The 19,357-nt window shown below is 37.5% G+C and overlaps 1 protein-coding gene across 1 annotated transcript in view; it reads left to right on the top strand.

Annotated features, from left to right (window-relative positions):
* The window catches only part of SYTL5 (synaptotagmin like 5), a 134,939-nt gene that overhangs the window by 45,832 nt on the left and 69,750 nt on the right, over positions 1-19,357 (top strand). The window lies entirely within an intron of this gene.

Below are 19,357 nucleotides of genomic sequence, written 5' to 3' on the forward strand. Positions count from 1 at the left end.
AAAGACTGTAAAACAGTCAAATTGGAAGCCTGGCAGAATGAGGTCTCTTTCTACATTTGAAAACCATGCACAAGCTTTCTTCACTTATAGCCCCACTTGGCTCACATGTCTTCTCAGAAGGCACAGGCAGTTCCCTGAAGCCATCCTTAGATGTGTGGGGTGACTGGCAGGAAGAGTATGAAATATCCATCCAGCCTGCTTTCCACGTCACATGCGGGGCAAAGCTTTTTCTGCGTCTATTGAAATGAGCATATGGTTTTTATCCTTTCTCTTATTGCTGTGATGTATCACATTGGTTGATTGATTTGTGAATATTGACCCCCTGCCTTGCATCCTAGGAATAAATCCAGGTTGAGCATGGTGAATGATTTCTTTAATGTGTTGTTGGATTCAGTTTGCTAGTATTTGTTGAGGATATTTGCATCTATACTCATCAAAGATATTGGCCTGTAGTTCTCTTTCTTTTTTATTTGTAGTATCTTTATCCTGTTTTGGTATCAGGGTCATGCTGACCTCATAGACTGAATTTGGAAGGTTCTTCCCTCTACTATTTTTTTTAGTACTTTGAGAAGAATAGGTATTAGCACTCCTTAAATGTTTGGTAGATTTCAACTCTGAAGCCACCTGGTTTCTTGGGAATTTTTTGAGAACTGATTCAATTACAATTGCTGATAACCTGTTCACATTTTTTTATTTCTTCCTGATTTAGTTTTGGGAAGTTACATGTTTCTGTGAATTTATCCATTTTTCTAAGTTGTCCAGTTGTCCATATAATTTTTTTATAATATTCTCTTATAATTCTTTTGTATTTCTGCGGATTGGTTGTTATTTCTCTTCTTTCATTTCTGTTTGAGTCCTCTCTCTTTTGCCCCCACCCCCACGCTTTAGGCATATATTGTCATACTTGATATTGTATTATTTCATGATTACCTTGATTGAATTTTATAGATAGGCTTAATTTTACTGGTTTTCTGCTTCCTACTTTTCTTACTCCTGCCTATGGTCTTTCTTTTCCACTCATTGAATCTCCTTTAACATTCCTTGTAGGATTGGTTTAGTGGTCATGAATTCCTTTAATTTTTGTTTGCAAAACACTTTATCTATCCTTCTGTTTTGAATGATAGCCCTGCTGGATAGAGTATTCTTTGCTGCAGGTTTTTTCTTTCAGTACTTAGGCTATATCATGCCACTCCCTTCTGGCCTGCCAAGTATCTGCTAAAAAAAAAAAAAAAATTAGCTCAGGGAGCCTGGGTGGCTCAGTCAGTTAAGCGTCTGACTTCAGCTCAGGTCATGATCTCACAGTCTGTGAGTTTGAGCCCCATGTCGGGCTCTGTGCTGATAGTTTAGAGCCTGGAGCCTGCTTTGGATTCTATGTCTCCCTCTCTCTCTGCTTCCCCCACACACACACTTGTGCTCTGTCTTTCTCAAAAATAAATAAACATTAAAAAAAGAATTTACAAATTTCTTGGAAATTACTTAGAAAGTCCACAGTTTATATGTTTTCTATTCATTTCTTAAGGGTCTCACTGAGATCCTCCACTCTTCTCAAACCCAGTGAGTATCTCTATGATGATTGCTTTAAATTCTCTATCAGGCATACTATTTATTTCCATCTTGTTAAGCTCTCTTGCTGTGATTTTGCCCTGTTCTTTAATTTAGGGCACGTCCCTCTGTCTCTTCATTTTGTCTAACTCTCTGTGTCTGTTTCTATGTGTTAGAAAAGTCAGCCATGTCTCCTGCTCTTAATAGTGGTAGCCTTATGAAGAAGAAGTCCTAGAGTGCCCTGCGATGTAGTGTCCCCTTTTTACCAGAACCTGGTGCTTCAGGGGTGTCTCCTATGTGTTATGTGCACTCTACTGTTGTGGCTGAGCCAATTTGCCTTCAGTACACTTGTCTGCAATGGCTCTCTTTGCCTGTTGTGGGCAGGGTTTGGTCTCTCTGGGGTTAGTGGGCCACTCTGAGGCTGTCTTATGCTTCATTTAAGTCAGACCTGGCATTTGCCAGGTATCCAATGGCACCGAACTGCAGGGCACTCTCCCTGAGTTGTCCCCTGGGAATCTTTTGTTGGTGAGCGGTCCCTGCAGTCAGACCAGGTGTCTTCCCCCCAGCCCACTGTTGGGTCTGTAGTGGTGTGTGTAGTTATCTTCCCCTCTTCCTGGGGCAGGGGTCATTTTGGAGTTTCACCGGCCTCTGTCAGGGCTGCTTTCACACTGCGAGGCTTGTGGCAACACTTTGGATGAGCTCTGGTCAAAGCGTATTGGAGGCGGCAGGTCCATAGAAGAATGCTAGGGCATGGCACACTGTTAGCAAGTTGATTCCCATAGATGACTGTGTGTCTAGATTGGGGGTGGGGCAAGAGAGGGAAATGGTGCCTTCCAGCAATTTTGTTCTAGAAGTCTCCCAATGATCCCTGCCCCTCTGGCACATGCTCTGAGATTAAGAAACAAGTCTCCGTCCCATATACCTCAGGTGTTTTTCAAACTGCTTCTCTGCTTTATCTCAGTGGAGCTGTTTGTTGTGCTCCTTAAGGATGGGGACTCAGTTTCCTTTCCCCCTCCTGGCTGTCCCGGAGCCACGCCCTCTGATTTTTAAAGTTCCAGGTGTTAAGCCCCGCTGATTGTAAGAACTCCGAAAATAAGGTCCCTCTGGTTTTCAAAGCCAAATGTTACGGGTTTTGTCTTCACCATGCAGGTGCCTGGTGTGGCGATCTCCTCCTCCATGCCTGCAGTGTCCCTTTCTCCCAGGGACAGTCCTGTGAGTCTGTTTAGCTCCGAACTGCATCTGTGCTCTTCCTACCCTCTTCACTGTGTCCTCTTGTCCACATTTAGGTGTGGAAAGTCAGCTCCGCCAGTCTTTGGGTCATTCTCTGGTTAAGTACACTGGTGTGGGTGTTACCTAGTTGTATCCATGGGATGAGGTGAGCTTAGGAATCCATCTTCCTCAGAATTCCCAAATCTGTATTCATTTTCTAAATGAAGTTTAGTCATCTGCAAATCAGGATGCAAAAATAATGTTAGACGTCTTAATTTCACATGAAATCAAATCATTTCCTTTGGCTATTTCTCCTTATGCCTGTTGAGAAAAACTATCAAAAGTCGATCACTTTGCTTTCTTGTCGAAAATAACACGATACCTCTGTGAGTCAAGTAAGTGATGCAGAAGTTGCTGTTTTCAACTCTGGACATTTTTTAGAAAGTTTGTCTGAGTGTGTTGTAATAGCTTTCTCCAATTCTGCTCCCCTTAATTTGGCATTTCAGAGTTGGCTATAAAGGCGCTTCCAGTACAGTCAGATACTAAGTCACCAAGGAAATAATAAATTAATGGGCAGAATTTTCTCAATTTTAGTTTTGTGTCTACACAATTTTGAGGGACATTTCTCCCTCCCCATTCTTAGTGACCACTAGCAGGCAACAAATCGAATTTAAAAATTAACAAGAAGCAAAGAAAGAGAAATAGAAAAACTTGGATGGAGACTAATGTCCTTGTTTTTTATTGACCCTTATACAAATGGCCTTCTGGGTTTCTTTTATTAGAGTTAACTTACACAAAAGAACACAAGTAACAAGTATACAGCAGAGGTTCTCAATTTCAGCATTACTGATATCTTGGTTGATATAATTTGGAGAGTGACAGTGTCTAACGCACCGCAGGATGTTTAGCAACATCCCTGACCTCCACCCGCTGGATGCCTGTAGCACCCCTCCTCCACCTTCCAGTGTGACAATGAAAAATTCCTGCAGATGGTGCCGAATGTCCCCTGAGGAGGAAAATTTGCCCCTGCTGGAGAAGCACTGGTGAACGACTTAGGGAATTGTAACAATTTCTGTGCCGTTATCTCTAAAGTAAAGAAGTAGAACATTATTCATACTCCAGAAGCCTTTCCCATTCCTCCTCCCAGTCACTGCTCCCTTTTTTATCTCCCAAAAAGAAACACTATCCTGCTAATGCCATAGATGAGCTTTGACTCCTTTATAGTTTATGTAAACTTAATGACATGGTGTGTATTTGTTTGTTGATAACTTTGTTAACATCATACTTGTGAGACTAATGTATTTTGTCACCTCTATTAGTCATCTATTCGTTTTTACTGTTTGGTAATGTTACAGTTTAGAAGTATACATGAATTAGGGGCGCCTGGGCAGCTCAGTCGGTTAAGCGTCCGACTTTGGCTCAGGTCATGATCTCACGGTTCGTGGATTTGAGCCCCACATTGGGCTCTGTGCTGTCAACACAGGGCCTGCTTGGGATCCTCTGTCCCCCTCTGTCTCTGCCCCTCCCCTGCTTGCTTGCATTCTCTCTCTCTCTCTCTCTCTCTCAGGTAAACAAACATTAAAAAGAGAAATATACATAAATTGATAAACTATTCTATCATTAATGAATATATGGGATGTTTTCAGTTTTCACCTCTTACAAATAATGTTACTATAAATATTCTTGTACATGTCTCTTAGCACACATGTGTATGCATTTCTTTTGGATATATACATAGGACTAAAATGGCTGTGTCACAGAATACGCATGTGTTCCATTTCAGTAGATGATGCCAGATCAAATTTTAAATTTTCCAGAGTGGTTGTGCCACATTACCTTTTCATTGGCAGTGCACGGACATTGTAGTTGTTTACATTTTTACTTTTTTGCTTTTATAATTTTGTTGAATGTATAGTGGAGTAATTTACATTTTCTTTATTACTAATGAGAATGAGAATATTTTCGTATATTTATTGACCATTTGAACATCCTTTCTTGTGAAGTGCTAGTTCAAGTCTCTTGCCTATTTTTCTGTTGTCTTTTACTGACTAATTTGAAGAACCTCTTTATATATCCTGCATACAAACCACGTTGGTTATTTCTGTTATACTTTTCTGACTTGCCTTTTTACTCTTAATGGTGCCATTTAATGAACAGAAATCTCGAATTTTTAGTGGCTCAGTTTATCTCTTCCTGTTTGATTAGTGGGATTTTTTTTTCTATATCCTGTTAAAGAAAACTTTCCCTAACTTTCAAATCATAAAAATATTCTCCTATGTGATCTTCTGTATCGTTATAGGTTTAACTTTTACCTTTAGACCTACAATCTGCCTGGAACTGATTTTTGCGTATGCTTATGATTTAGGGATTTATTTTTATATTTGAATATGTATATGCACATGACCCAGGAACATTCATTAAAATGATCATCATTTTTTCACTGTTCTACAGTGTCACTTTCACAAACCAAGTATTATTTATGACTAATCTAACATTCTGCCAGTGCCGCAGGTTTGATTATTGTAGTTTTAAAATAAAATTTTATATCCAGTAGACTTGCAACCCTGTTCTTTTTGTTCAGAATTCCCTGGTTATTATTGGCCCCTGGCATTTTCATATAAATTTTAGAATCAGCTTAACAGTTCCCACAAAATAAACCCTATTGGCATTTTTATAGGAATTGTATTATATCCACAGATGCTTTGGGGGGAGTATTGACATCTTTCAGAATTTAGTCTCTCTATACATAAACACTATGTGCCTATTTATTTGCTTTTAATTTCTCTCGATAAAACGTTATAGTCTCTGGGTACAACTTTTACACGTTCTTAGATTTATTCCAAGTATTTGATTTTTATGTTATTCCAGACAGTATCTTTTTAAAATGTTTATTTTTAAGAGAGAGAGCAAGCGAGCAAGTGCATGAGCAGGGGAGGAGCAGAGAGAGAGGGGCACAGAGGATCTGAAGCGGACCCTAGGCTAACAGCAGTATGCCAAATGTGGGGCTTGAACTCACAAACTGTGAGATCATGATCTGAGCCGAAGTCTGACGCTTGACTGACTGAGCCACCCAAGTACCCCGAATAGTATCTTTTTTAAATTTTATTTTCTAATTGTTGCTATGTGGAAATACAATTGATTTGAATAGTCTGACCTTGTATTTAGCAATCTTTTTAAATTTACTTGTTGTTTATAACAGTTTCTGCGGAGCCTTTCAGATTTTATTTATATACAATCATGTCATCTGTGAAGAATGACTTTTATTTCTTCCTTTCTAATACTTGTATCTTTTTTGCCATATTGCATATTTGTTTTGAATTTTATTGCTTTCTGCCTTCTTTATTTGTTTCCTTCTTTTTGCTTTCTTTAGATTTAATGTATCTTTCACTAGTGACTTTTTTGCATCATGGATATTTAATTTAGAAATTGTGAATATAATTAATATGTTTAATAAAAGTCACTTTAAAGCATGGCCAGTCTATAAAAGAAGGTTATTTCAGAATAATATCATTCCATTTCCCTACGTGTATTGGATGACTTTTAGGTGAATAAATGTTATAGCCTTGCGTCCCCCTATGGAATCCTCTCTATGACATTTACTCTGGACTGAGATTTGGATCCCAACTCCTTCTCAAGTGACTTTAAAGCTGTGATGACTCAAACTTTTCAAGTTTCTATATTCCCTGATATTTGAATGGATATATTCTCATCCTTTAGTACATCTAGGTTCCATATATCTCGTTCTCCTTTTTTCCATTTTTTTCATTAATGATTTTTTTGATTCAGGTGTTTAGATACTTGCTTTCCTAGCCTTTGTTTTTTCTAACATATGCATTTCAGAATATAAATTTTCCTGTTTTCACTGCTTGAGCTGCATCCCACACATTTTTATGTCAATTCATTTTAGTACCTTTACTGCATTCTGTTTAATAATTTCCATCATCTTTTTTGATATGAGATCTTTATAATTGTCTTTTTTCTAATTTTATAAAACTTTATCTCTTTTTGATATTGATTTCTAGCTTAATTCAATGTGGTCAGAGGAAATTCTCTGATTTCAGTCTTTGAAATTTGGCTCAGCAAATGGTCAGTGTTGTTAAATATTTCCTATGCCATTGAAAGAAAAAATTCTGCAGTGTTTATTTGAATATCCTAGATATATCTATTAATGATGTTTGTTAATTGTGTTGTCCAAATCTCCCATATCCTTACTGATTTTTTTAATCTGTGTATTCTATCCAATATTGAGAGAGGTATATACTAACCTCTCTCAATTAATGATTATGGATTTTCTATCTATCCTTTTAGTTCTTTTTTTTTAAGATTTTATTTTTAAGTAATCTCTATACCCACTATGGGGCTCAAACTCACAACCCCAAGATCAAGAGTCACGTGTTCTACCAACTGAGCCAGCCAGGCGCCTCTCTATCCTTTTAGTTCTGATAATATTTTATTTATATATGTTAAAGTGATCGTCTTGAGTGCTTAAATATTTTGGATTTTGATATTTTATAGGTGTACATTATGAAAACTTGATCCTGATGGCAAGTTATGATTTTTTTCCTTAACGTTTATTTGTTGTTATGGCTGCAGCAGCATTTTGCGTGTGTGTGTGTGTGTGTGTGTGTGTGTGTGTGTGTGTTTCTTTTAGTGTATGATTGGTAAATCCTCTTTTATCCTTTTACTTTCAACCCTTCTGTTTCCTTATATTTAAGGTGTCTCTTCTGTAAGTAGCATATAATTGTGCACGTGTGTGTTAAATCCTATCCAACAGTTGTCATTAATTAAGATATTTATTCGATTTGTACTAAAAAAGTTACTCATACATTTTACTTAAAATCTACCACCTATTTACTTGCTCTTTGTCCCATGTATTCCTTTCTTTATTTCAAATTATTGGCCTTCATTTAGGTTGTCTAAGTATTTTTTTCTATTTCTCTTCTTTATTATTTATAGATTTTTTTTTATCACTCATCTAGTGATTACTTGAGAGATTACGACATACATTCTTGACTTACTAAAATCTAATATAAATGAGTCCTTTTGGCAGTTCCAAGAAATACCAGAATGTTAAAATCCTTTAACTCCCTGTACTCCCCTTCTAGTGCTATCATACATGTAAAATATCTGCATATCTATCTATATCTATACGTAGACATACACATGTATTTGTACTTACAGAGATACACATATACACTTTGTCTTAGCCCATTCAGACAGCCGTAACAGAATAACACTGACTGGGTGGCTTATAAACAACACAAATTGATTTCTCACACTTTTGGAGACTGAGAAGTCCAAGATCAAGGTTCTGGCAGATATGTTGTCTGCTGAAGGCCTGCTTCTTGATTCATAGACAGCTGTCTTCTCATTGTGTCCTCACATTGTGAAAGGGGCAAAGAAAGTCTCTGGGCTCTCTTGATAAGGGCCACAGTCACCTGCCAAGGGCTTTACCCCCAAATACCAGGACATTGGAATTGTGTTTCAACATGAATTACAAGGGGGACACAGACATTCAGACTAACATACTTAATCACATAAGACAGTACTGTTATTTTATAGTTAATATTTACTTAGATTTACTGCACTGTTACCCTTTCCATTGCTCTGTATTTTTATTACTACATTTTGTGCTTCCTTCTGGGATAGTTTTCCTCTTGCCTAAGGGTTACCCTTCAGTGTTTCCTTTAGTGTAGTTCTCCTGGTGATAAATACTCAGTTTTTGTTTTTGTTTTTGTTTTTTTTAGCAATGCTTTACTTTATCCTTAATTTTCAAGCATGTTTTTGCCAGTTACTGAACTCTAGGTTAGAAGTTACTAACTTTCACTTATTTGAAGACCTTATTCCATGGACCTCTGGTTTCCAATGCTTCTGTCAGGAAGTAAGATACCACTATATTGTTGCTTTTTTGAAGGTACTGTTGACCCTTGAACAACGTGGGGTTAGGGGCACTGATGCCCCACATAGTTAAAAATCTATGTATAACTTTTGACTCCCTGAAAACTTAATAGCCTCTCTTGACCAGAAGCCTTACCAGTAACATAAACCATTTATTACCACATATTTCGTATGTTACATGTGTCATATACTATATTTTGACAATAAAGTGAGCTAGAAAATCATAGGGAAGAGAAAATACATTTATATTACTGTACTGTATCAATACTGTAAGCTAAGTTTACACCATCTGTTTACAAGATGAATCATCTGTCAGTACCTACATCAATATTGTCTTCTTTGATATAAAATACTGTAGATATTATATATATTACATATATATATTAAAGATATATATGATATCTTTGAATGTTAGAAGATGGTAAGGAAACTAGTACATTGTTCATTGTATGTTAAATATCACTCACCTTATGCCTATGTGAGCATAGGCTGACCACTTCCATACATGTCTTGCACAAAATGTTCCACTCAGTGAATACTTAGGCCATGATGATGATGACACAAAATGTCTCATATGTTTCTTAACAGCACAGTTAATTAGATTTTCACACAGAGACACACACACACACACATGTAACAGATAAGTTATTAACTCTATGAACATAGAAGTTTATTAACTGTACAGCATGATGATTATTTACTATTCATTAAGTGGAAGTAGATCATCACAGAGGTCTTTGTCCTTGTCGTCTTCATGTTAAGTTGGCTAAGGAGGAAGAGGAAGGGTTGGTCTTGCTGTCTCAGGGGTGGCAGAGGCAGAAGAGGTCGAGGAGGTACAAGAGAAAGCGGGAAAGACAGGCACCCTCAGTGTAACTTTACAGAAATCCATTGTAATTTCTGACTTTTTTGCTTTTTCATTTCCCTAAAAATATTTCTCTATGGTACCAACCCTTCTTTCATGGCTTGCTTTAGTTTGAGTGCCCCTATCATAGAAGGGTCCGTGTTGTAAAAGAAACGAAAGCCATGTTGAGTAACTGAGACTCCTCTGCTCAATTAGCTAATTTCAATTTGTTTTCTGGCACCACTTCTTCTATGTCTTACTCTTCATCATCTGTTCTTGTTCAGAAGTGCTTATCTCCATCAAGTCGTCTTCTGCTAATTCCTCTGATGTGATGTCTGTTAGCTCTTGAACTTCTCTAAGATTCATACCTTGAAACCCTTTACTCCTCACCTTTTTTGCCATAACCAGAATCTCTTTCGTGATTTCCTTGGCTGGCTCTGTATAAACCCCGTGAAGTCACGTACAACATCTGTACACAGTTTTCGCCAGCAGAAATTTATTATTTTGGGCTGATGGCTTTCGTGGATTTTCCTATAACAACAGTGGCATCTCCAGTGGTGTAATCTTCCCATGCTTTCATGTTTTCTCTATTAGGGTTCTCTTCCATAATGTTGACAATCCATTCCATAGAGTACCATGTATAATGAGCCTTAAAGGTCCTTATGACCCCCTGCTTTAGAGGCTGAATTAGAGATCCTGTGTTTGGGCACAAGTAGACTACTTCATTGGTGTTGAACTCATGGTCTTCTGGGTGGTCAGGGGCATTGTCCAAATCAAAAGAACTTTAGAAGGTAGTACTTTACTGTCAAGGTGTTTCCTGACTTTAGGGACAAGAATCTTTGAAACCAATTTAAAAGCAGGGTTCTCATTGTTAACACCTTCTTGTTGTACAACCAAAACACTAGCAGCTGATGTTTATCGTTTTTCTTCAAGGTTAGGGGTTTAGCGGCTTTATAGATAAGGGCAGTGCTGATGATAAACCCAACTGCATTTGCACATAAAAGTACAGTTAGCCTATCCCTTCCTGTCTTGGATCCTAGTGTTCGCTTCTCTTCGTTACTAACAAATGTCCTTTGTGGTATTTTTCCCCCAGAATAGGTTACTTTCATCTGCATTAAAAACCTATTTGAGCAAATATCCTTTCTCCTCAGTGAGTTTGTAAGCGCTGTCTGGAAACTCATCTGCTGCCTCTAAGTTGGCTAAAGATGCTTCTCCTCTTATCTTGACATTTTTTTTTTAAGGCAAACCTCTTTCTAAAATTACCAAACCATCCTTGGCTGGCATGAAATTCTCCAGCTTTAGAGTCTACACCTTTCTTTTGCTTTAAGTTGTCATATCATGATTTCATTTTTTTCCCCCAAATCACGTTAGAGTCTATAGGTTATGCCTTTCTTATGACAGTCCTGCACCTACATAAAAGCTGCATTTTTTTCTACAAGGTAGAGAGGTATTTTGCAAAAAGTGCAAGGTTTTCCCACCTGCTGGTGTAACTGCAGCAATGGCTTCATGAGTTTCTTTTTCTCTTTTTTATAATGGTCCTCACAGTGGATTCATATATCTTGAATGGGCGGGCAACCCCAACCGCAGGCCTCAATCTGTGGTACATATCAAGCAATTCATCTTTTTCTTTTTAAAAAAAATTTTTTTTAACGTTTATTTATTTTTGAGACAGAGAGAGACAGAACATGAACGGGGGAGGGTCAGAGAGAGGGAGACACAGAATCTGAAACAGGCTCCAGGCTCTGAGCTGTCAGCACAGAGCCCGACGCGGGGCTCGAACTCACGGACCGCGAGATCATGACCTGAGCCGAAGTCGGCCGCTTAACCGACTGAGCCACCCAGGCGCCCCCATCTTTTTCTTATAATATCATGACTTTTCTCTACTTCTTGGGAGCACTTCCAGCATCACTAGTGGCACTCTGTATGGGTCCAGTGGTGTCATTTGAGGTTTGAGGTATTGCACTAAACGCGAAAACTATGAGAACCATGAGGGATCACTTTTTACTGTGATACGTGGTTTACTGTAGAGATGAACTATTCATGCAGAGATGATTAGTGTCACATGGCACCTTAAGTAGATACTTGCAACACTTGAGCTCGCCGCAAGAGCAACAGGAGGGGGCTACAAAATTACTACAGTAGTAGAGCTTATACTACAGGTAATTTGATGCAACCATGATTGAATACTGCATCTTTACTTTTGTATACATTTTTCTCAACTGCAAATAGTGCCATATATAGTCTCTAAGTCTTTGTGTACATAAATGTTGATAAGGTTTAACTTTTTATGATATATTCGTATATATTTTATGGCAGTAAATGGTAACATAGACTACTGTCCACGTATACTTTATGCAATTCATGACATAGATTTTCCTTAATTCTTTAATATTTCTAGGCTGTGCATTTCCTCTGAGTTTTTCAAATTGTCACAAATCTCCAAAAATTTTAATAATATATTGAAAAAACTCCACATATAAGTGAAGCCACACCATTCAAACTTGTATTGTCCATCAAGACAGATGAACAGGGGCACCTGGGTGGCTCAGTCGGTTAAGTGTCCAACTTCGGCCCAGGTCACGATCTTGCAGTTCAAGAGTTCGAGCCCCACGTCTGGCTCTGTGCTGACAGCTCAGAGCCTGGAGCCTGCTTTGGATTCTGTGTCTCCCTCTCTGCCCCTGCCCTGCTTGTGCTCCTTCTCTCTCTCTCTCTCTCTCTCTCTCTCTCTCGAAAATAAAAATAAACATTAAAAAATATTTTTTTTTAAAAACCAGATGAACATATGGGAGGGGGGAAAAGAGTGAAACAAATGATGAGAGGCTCTTTTTTTTAAGTGTTTTATTTATTTTAAGAGACAGCACAAGGAGGATAGGGGCAGAGAGAGAGGGAGAGAGAGAATCCCAAACAAGCTCCAAGCTGTAGGCACAGAGCCCAACGTGGGGCTTGAACTCAGGAACTGTGAGATCATGTCCTGAGCCAAAATCAAGAGTTGGACACTTAACCAACTGAGCCACCCAGCTGCCCCAACCATGGGAGACTCTTAAAGACAGAGAACAAACTGAGGGTTGATGGAGGGAAGTGCGTAGGGCATGGGCTAGTTGGGTGATGGGTATTAAGGAGGGGCGCCTTGTAATGGGGCACCTGGGTGGCTCAGTTGGTTAAGCGTCTGACTTCGGCTCAGGTCATGATCTCACAGTCTGTGAGTTTGAGCCCCGCGTCGGGCTCTGTGCTGACAGCTCGGAGCCTGGAGCCTGTTTCAGATTCTGTGTGTCCCTCTCTCTGACCCTCCCTCGTTCATGCTCTCTCTCTGTCTCAAAAATAAAATAAAAACATTTAAAAAAAAAAAAAAAGGAGGGCACTTGTTATCATGAGCACTGAGTGTTGTATTTAAATGATGAATCACTGAATACTATGCCTGAAACCAATATTGCACTATAATTTAAATGTTAACTATAATTTACATAAAAACTTGAAAAGAAACCCACCAAGTTGTGTTGTCCAGGAATCAACTGTAATAATATTTTTCATTGTCTACTTTTACTATTTTCCCCTTTTCTGTTGTATATACAGAGTTTCTATAACACATCTAGCCTATGTCTGATTTTATTTACATTTGTCCATGTTGGGGAATCTAGAGTGTCTTAAATTTGCATCTATTAATATCTTTTGTCACGTTCAAATATTTCTCCGATAATATCTCTTCCCATATTGCTTGTTCCCCCTTCTCTCTCCTCTACTCCAAATACTCCAAATATATAGCTTATATATTCTTATATATTCAGTAGTTTTCATATATCTCTTCTATTCCTTTCCATATTTTTTATCCTTTTATGTCTCTGAATTCATTTTGTATATTTTTTCTGATCTGTCTTTCAATTCACTAATCTTATCTTTGTCTGTGTCTAATTTGCTGTTAAGCACACTTATTCATCCTTTAGTTGTGTTTTTCAATTTTAGATTTTTCATTTTGCTTTTGTTACAATTCTAACTCTCTGTTGACCTTCACCTTTTTCTTGTAGTTTCTTGGAAAAATTATTTATAATTATTTAAAAGTCTACAAATGACAGTTATATTATCTGAGTCCCTGATGGGACTGATATTTTGTTTCTTTGTTTCTCTTGATTTGGGTCATATATTGTCTTCCTATAAACCTGATAACTTTTGGTTGATGAAAAAGTATTTTAAAAATTGTAAGTTAGTGAGACTCTGTGTAATATGTATCTAGTGAAAATGCATATTTTCCATGTAGAGTATCATGTCATCTGCAAAAAGTGAAATCTCAGCTTCATCTTTGCCAATTTTGATGCCTTTGATTTCCTTTTGTCGTCTGATTGCTGGTGCTTCCAACACTGTGTTAAACAACAGCAGTGAGAGTGGACATCCTTGTCGTGTCCCTGATCTCAGGGGGAAAGCTCTCAGTTTTTCGCCATTGAGGATGATATCGGCTGTGGGCTTTTCATAAATGGCTTTTATGATGCTTAAGTATGTTCCTTCTATGCTGACTTTCTCGAGGGCTTTTATTAAGAAAGGATGCTATATTTTGTCAAATGCTTTTTCTGCATCTATTGACAGGATCGTATGGTTTTTATCTTTTCTTTTATTCATGTGATGTATCATATTGATGGATTTGTGAATATTGAACCAGCCCTGCAGCCCAGGAATGAATCCCACTTGATCTTGGTGAATAAGTCTTTTTATATGCTGTTGAATTCGATTTGCTAGTATCTGGTTGAGAATTTTTGCATCCATATTCATCAGGGATATTGGCCTGTAGTTCTCTTTTTTTGCTGGGTCTCTGTCTGGTTTGGGAATCAAAGTAATGCTGGCTTCATAGAATGAGTCTGGAAGTTTTCCTTCCCTTTCTATTTTTTCAGAACAGCTTAAGAAGGATAGGTATTATCTCTGCTTTAAATGTCTGGTAGAATTCCCCAGGGAAGCCATCTGGTCCTAGACTCTTATTTGTTGGGAGATTTTGATAACTGATCCCATTTCTTTGCTGGTTATGGGTCTGTTCAAGTTTTCTATTTCTTCCTGCTTCAGTTTTGGAAGTGTGTGGGTGCTTAGGAATTTGTCCATTTCTTCCAGGTTGTCCAGTTTGTTGGCATATAGTTTCTGATAGTATTCCCTGATAATTGCTTGTATTTCTGAGGGATTGGCTGTAATAATTCCATTCTCATTTGTAATTTTATGTATTTGGGTCCTCTCTCTTTTCTTTTTGAGAAGCCTGGCTAGAGGTTTATCAGTTTTGTTTATTTTTCAAAAAAACCAACTCTTGGTTTCATTGATCTGCTTTACTGTTTTTTTTTTTTTTTTTAGATTCTATGTTGTTTATTTATGCTCTGATTTATTATTTCTCTTCTTCTGCTGGGTTTGGGGTGTCTTTGCTGTTCTGCTTCTAGTTCCTTTAGGTGTGCTGTTAGATATTGTATTGGGGATTTTTCTTGTTTCTTGAGATAGGCCTGGATTGCAATGTATTTTCCTCCCAGGACTGCCTTCAATGCATCCCAAAGCATTTGGATTGTATTTTCATTTTCATTTGTTTCCATATAATTTTTAATTTCTTCTCTAATTGCCCATTCATTCTTTAGTAGGATGACCCATTCATTCTTGGTTGACCCATTCATTCTTTAGTAGGATGCTCTTTAATCTCCATGGTTTTGGAGGTTTTCCAGTCTTTTTCCTGTGGTTGATTTCAAGTTTCATAGCATTGTGATCTGAAAGTGTGAATGGTATGATCTCAATTCTTTTATACTTATTAAGGGCTGTTTTGTGACCCAGTATGTGATCTATCTTGGAGAATGTTCCATGCACACTTGAGAAGAAAGTATATTCCGTTGCTTTGGGATGTGGAATTCTAAATATATCTGTCAAGTTCATCTGATCCAATGTATCATTCAGGGCCCTTGTTTCTTTATTGATTCTATGTCTAGATGATATATCCATTGCTGTAAGTGGAGTATTAAAATCCCCTGCAATTACAACATTCTTATCAATAAGGTTGCTGATGTTTGTGATTGTTTTATATGTTTCAGTGCTCCCCAATTCTGCTAGAACTGATACATAAATTCAGCAAAGTCACAGGATACAAAATTAATGTACAGAAATCAGTTGCATTTTTATACACCAATAATGAAGCAACAGAAAGAGAAATAAAGAAACTGATCCCATTCACAATTGCACCAAGAATCATAAAAGACCTAGGAATAAACCTAACCAAAGATGTAAAAGATGTGTATGCTGAAAACTATAGAAAGTTTATGAAGGAAATTGAAGAAGATACCAAGAAATGGAAAAACATTCCATGCTCATGGATTAGAAGAATAAGAGTGAGTGAATGAGTAGAGGGTAGTTTTCCAGTTAAAGCATTTCAGGCTTAAGCAAGTTATGAAACATAGGTAGTTTTCTTCTGTCAGAAGTGTAAGTTTAAAAAAATACATTAAAAAATATGAGCCATGTCAGATACATTTGACCTTTGAACAGAGTAAATTTTCAGCTGTCAAAGATGTAATACAAGCTGTTGTCAGAAGGATGTAAGAATAAATAATAACAAATGGAAAGTTCTTTGTCTTCCTTTGTAGATGTTAATGCATCAATACAGAACTTCTGAATCATTTGTACTTCTTTTATTGATGAAGCAATAACTTAATAAACCCAACCATCCACCTAGCTGATTGATCCCATCAGTGTATTCATCCATCCCTTCTACAATATTTATTGATAACCTGTTGGTACACTAGGAGATAAGAATACAAAGGTGAATAAAACATGGGTTACCCTCAATGGTTTAACCCTCTAAGGAGGAAGATGAGTTTATTACAGTATTGTCTCCTCAGTAGTATAAATTCTGTTTTTATGCATTCAAATGTCCGGAGGAAGAAACAGAACTTTCAATTAATTCTTATGCTTCTGTGACTACGGCTTATAATCATGTCCTTCTGTGACAGTTGGAAATTTACATGGTGCGTATCTAATTTGACTTATTAAAATCCCTCCTTGTTTTTAAAGCTGAAAACAGAGACCATTACTTCTCCACTATTCCTGCTACTAGCCTCTGTGATCTCAGAAACTTAAACTATCTGTCAGCATTAGGAGTATCTTGTTTGCTGTTTATGGAGTGGGTTTCAAAAAGGAATCGTGAATGATATTTTATGGGCAGTGAACACCCTTTGTTTGTTGTGAGAGAATGCTGCAGTGCCACTGGGCTGTCTCCATGTTTAATAGACCATAAAATTGAAATTCTCACCCTGACCTCTAAGAGAGGAGATGAGTCAGAAAGTGACTCATTCTTTAATCAGTTGGAAGCACAACCTTTATTGTCATTTACCTTGGATTGGATAAAAGTAAAGAGATTTTATTGCTGGACCACTGGAACGATTTATAGCAAGGACTGATGGAGGGAGGCTACCTGGGCTGAGCAGCCCTTGACATTTTCTACAACCCCTTCTCGTTTTAACAGGTTGGTTGCTATAGGTCTAGTTTTAAATTTAACTGTAGAAACATAATGAAAGGGACCCTGATGCAGCCAGTTAGTTCATTTTGCTATCTTAATGAGACCTACAAAATTCCACATTATTATGTTAGCTGATGCAGTTGCCATCCAACACAGAGACAGTCCTAATGATCATTTTTCTTAATCAGCACCGCATTTGAACTCAGAAAAATGAGATAGGGAACTAAAAAGTAAGTTACTTCTATGGCGTTGATCACTTGATCTTATATTCATGCCATGTCGTTACATTTCATGTTGTTGTGTATCCTTGTGAGAGTCTTTGTCTTTTAAAGAAGGAGAAAATTGATGTTTTTGTTTTTGATGAATTGGTAATGATTACTGAAATAGATAAAATATAACTGAAATGGATAAAATAGGAGTCTCTGCCAGTAAACTTGAAAGCAGATAGCACCAATGGTTGGAACATACACAGAGAGAGTGCAAGGAGGGACTGTATAGTCCTTTGTTATGAGAAAGAGAACTACAGCCCCTGATGTGTGGAAACTGGTCTGATGTTTACAAGCAGGCTTTGACACTGTTAGAAGATGAGCTGACACTCACAGGTAGACCATGGTATTCATCTGTTGGACATAATCTCAGCATCAGCATCCCACAAGATTACTCTGCAATCATGATGAAGTGAGACAAAATAAGAACAATTCATAGCCCTGTCTAAGCATAGAAAAAACAAGGTGCCTGTTGAAGCCAGAAAGTATGAAACATCCCCTTTTCTTGACTCCTGTGACCTGCTATTTCCTTAACAATTGCACCTTTAGCCTTGTTCTTGTTTGCCCTCCTTCTACATAAAACTTATTAATATACCTGTCATAGCATTGTCCCCGCTTATTGACTTCACCTAATCTTGACCAAATCTCTGCTCCCTAGAACTGTCTCCAAAATTACCTAATGTCACCCCAAATCCTATATGAAAGTCTTCCAAATGCCCTGTTACTGAGATGCCCCATGGTTCTCCATGGCGTGTATTTTCCTTCATTGCAATGAAAAATATCTCAACTTGTTCACCCATATGTGGGTTCCTGGTGATCTTTGGTTTGATGGCCATTAACAGTTGCCACACAGTAATTTCATAACCACCCCTACTTTAGCAAATTTCTGTAATCTAGCTTTGTTGACTGTAGAATAGTATCTTAACACCTACATAGACTAGAAAGATTTTTTTTAATGTGAAAATATCGTACACATCAAGATACTCTATAATGTATATGTATAATTTAAGCAATAATAAAAGGAGTATCCATGTATTTGTCACCCAGTTTAAGAATGAGAACATTCTTGGGGCCCTTGGATGGCTCAGTCGGTTAAGCATCCGACTTCAGCTCAGGTCATGGCCTCATGGTTGGTGACTTCAAGCCCTGCATTGGGCTCTCTGCTAACAGCACAGAGCCTGCTTCAGATCCTCAGTTCCCCTCTCTCCCTGCCCCTCCCCTGCTCACACGTGTGGTCCCTCTCTCAAAAATAAACATTAAAAAAAGAACTCTTTAAAGAAGAATGAGAATATTCTTGTTTTGTATTTTTCATTCCTTTGCTTTACTTTATGGTTTTGCTGCACTTGGATATGTCCCTAAGTAATATAATTTTTCATTTTTGAGTGCTACAGAAATGGAAATCATACTGTATGTATTCTTTGTGACATTTTTAGCTCAACATTTTTTGTGTGTGAAATCTATCCACATTTATGTGAGTACGATTACATTCATCTTCACTATTGTGTCATCCTATAGTGTATCCATTTTCTTGTTGATGGACATTTATACTGTTTCAATTTATAATGGTAGATAAAATGCTCCTGTGACATTCTTTTTTCCATTTTATTTCATTTTATTTTCATCATGATAAATGTACTCTTTAATCCCCATCCCCTATATTCCCCTTCACCCCACCCACCTCCCTTCTGGTAACCATCAGTTCTTTATAGTTAACAATTTTTTTCTTGGTTTCTCTTTTTTTTCCTTTTCTCATTTGTTGTTTCCTAAATTCCACATATGAGTCAGATCATATGGCATTTGTCTTTCTCTGATTTATTTCATTTAACATCATACTTTCTAGCTCTATGTATATTGTTACAAATGGAAAGATTTCATTCTTTTTGTGGCTAAATATTCCATTGTATGTATATATACCACATCTTCTTTATCCACGCACCTGTCAGTGGACACTTGGGTTGCTTCCATAGTTTGGCTATTGTAAATAATGCTGCAGTAAACATAGGGGTGCATGTATGCCTTGGAATTAGTGTTTTGGTATTTTTGGGGTAAATACCCGGTAGTGTGATTCCTGGATCATAGGGTAATTCTGTTTTTAATTTTTTGAGAAGCCTCTATACTGATTTTTATAGTGGCTGCACCAATTTGCTTCCT

Source organism: Panthera tigris, chromosome X (assembly GCF_018350195.1).
Source record: "Panthera tigris isolate Pti1 chromosome X, P.tigris_Pti1_mat1.1, whole genome shotgun sequence".
Taxonomy (NCBI): Eukaryota; Metazoa; Chordata; class Mammalia; order Carnivora; family Felidae; genus Panthera; species Panthera tigris.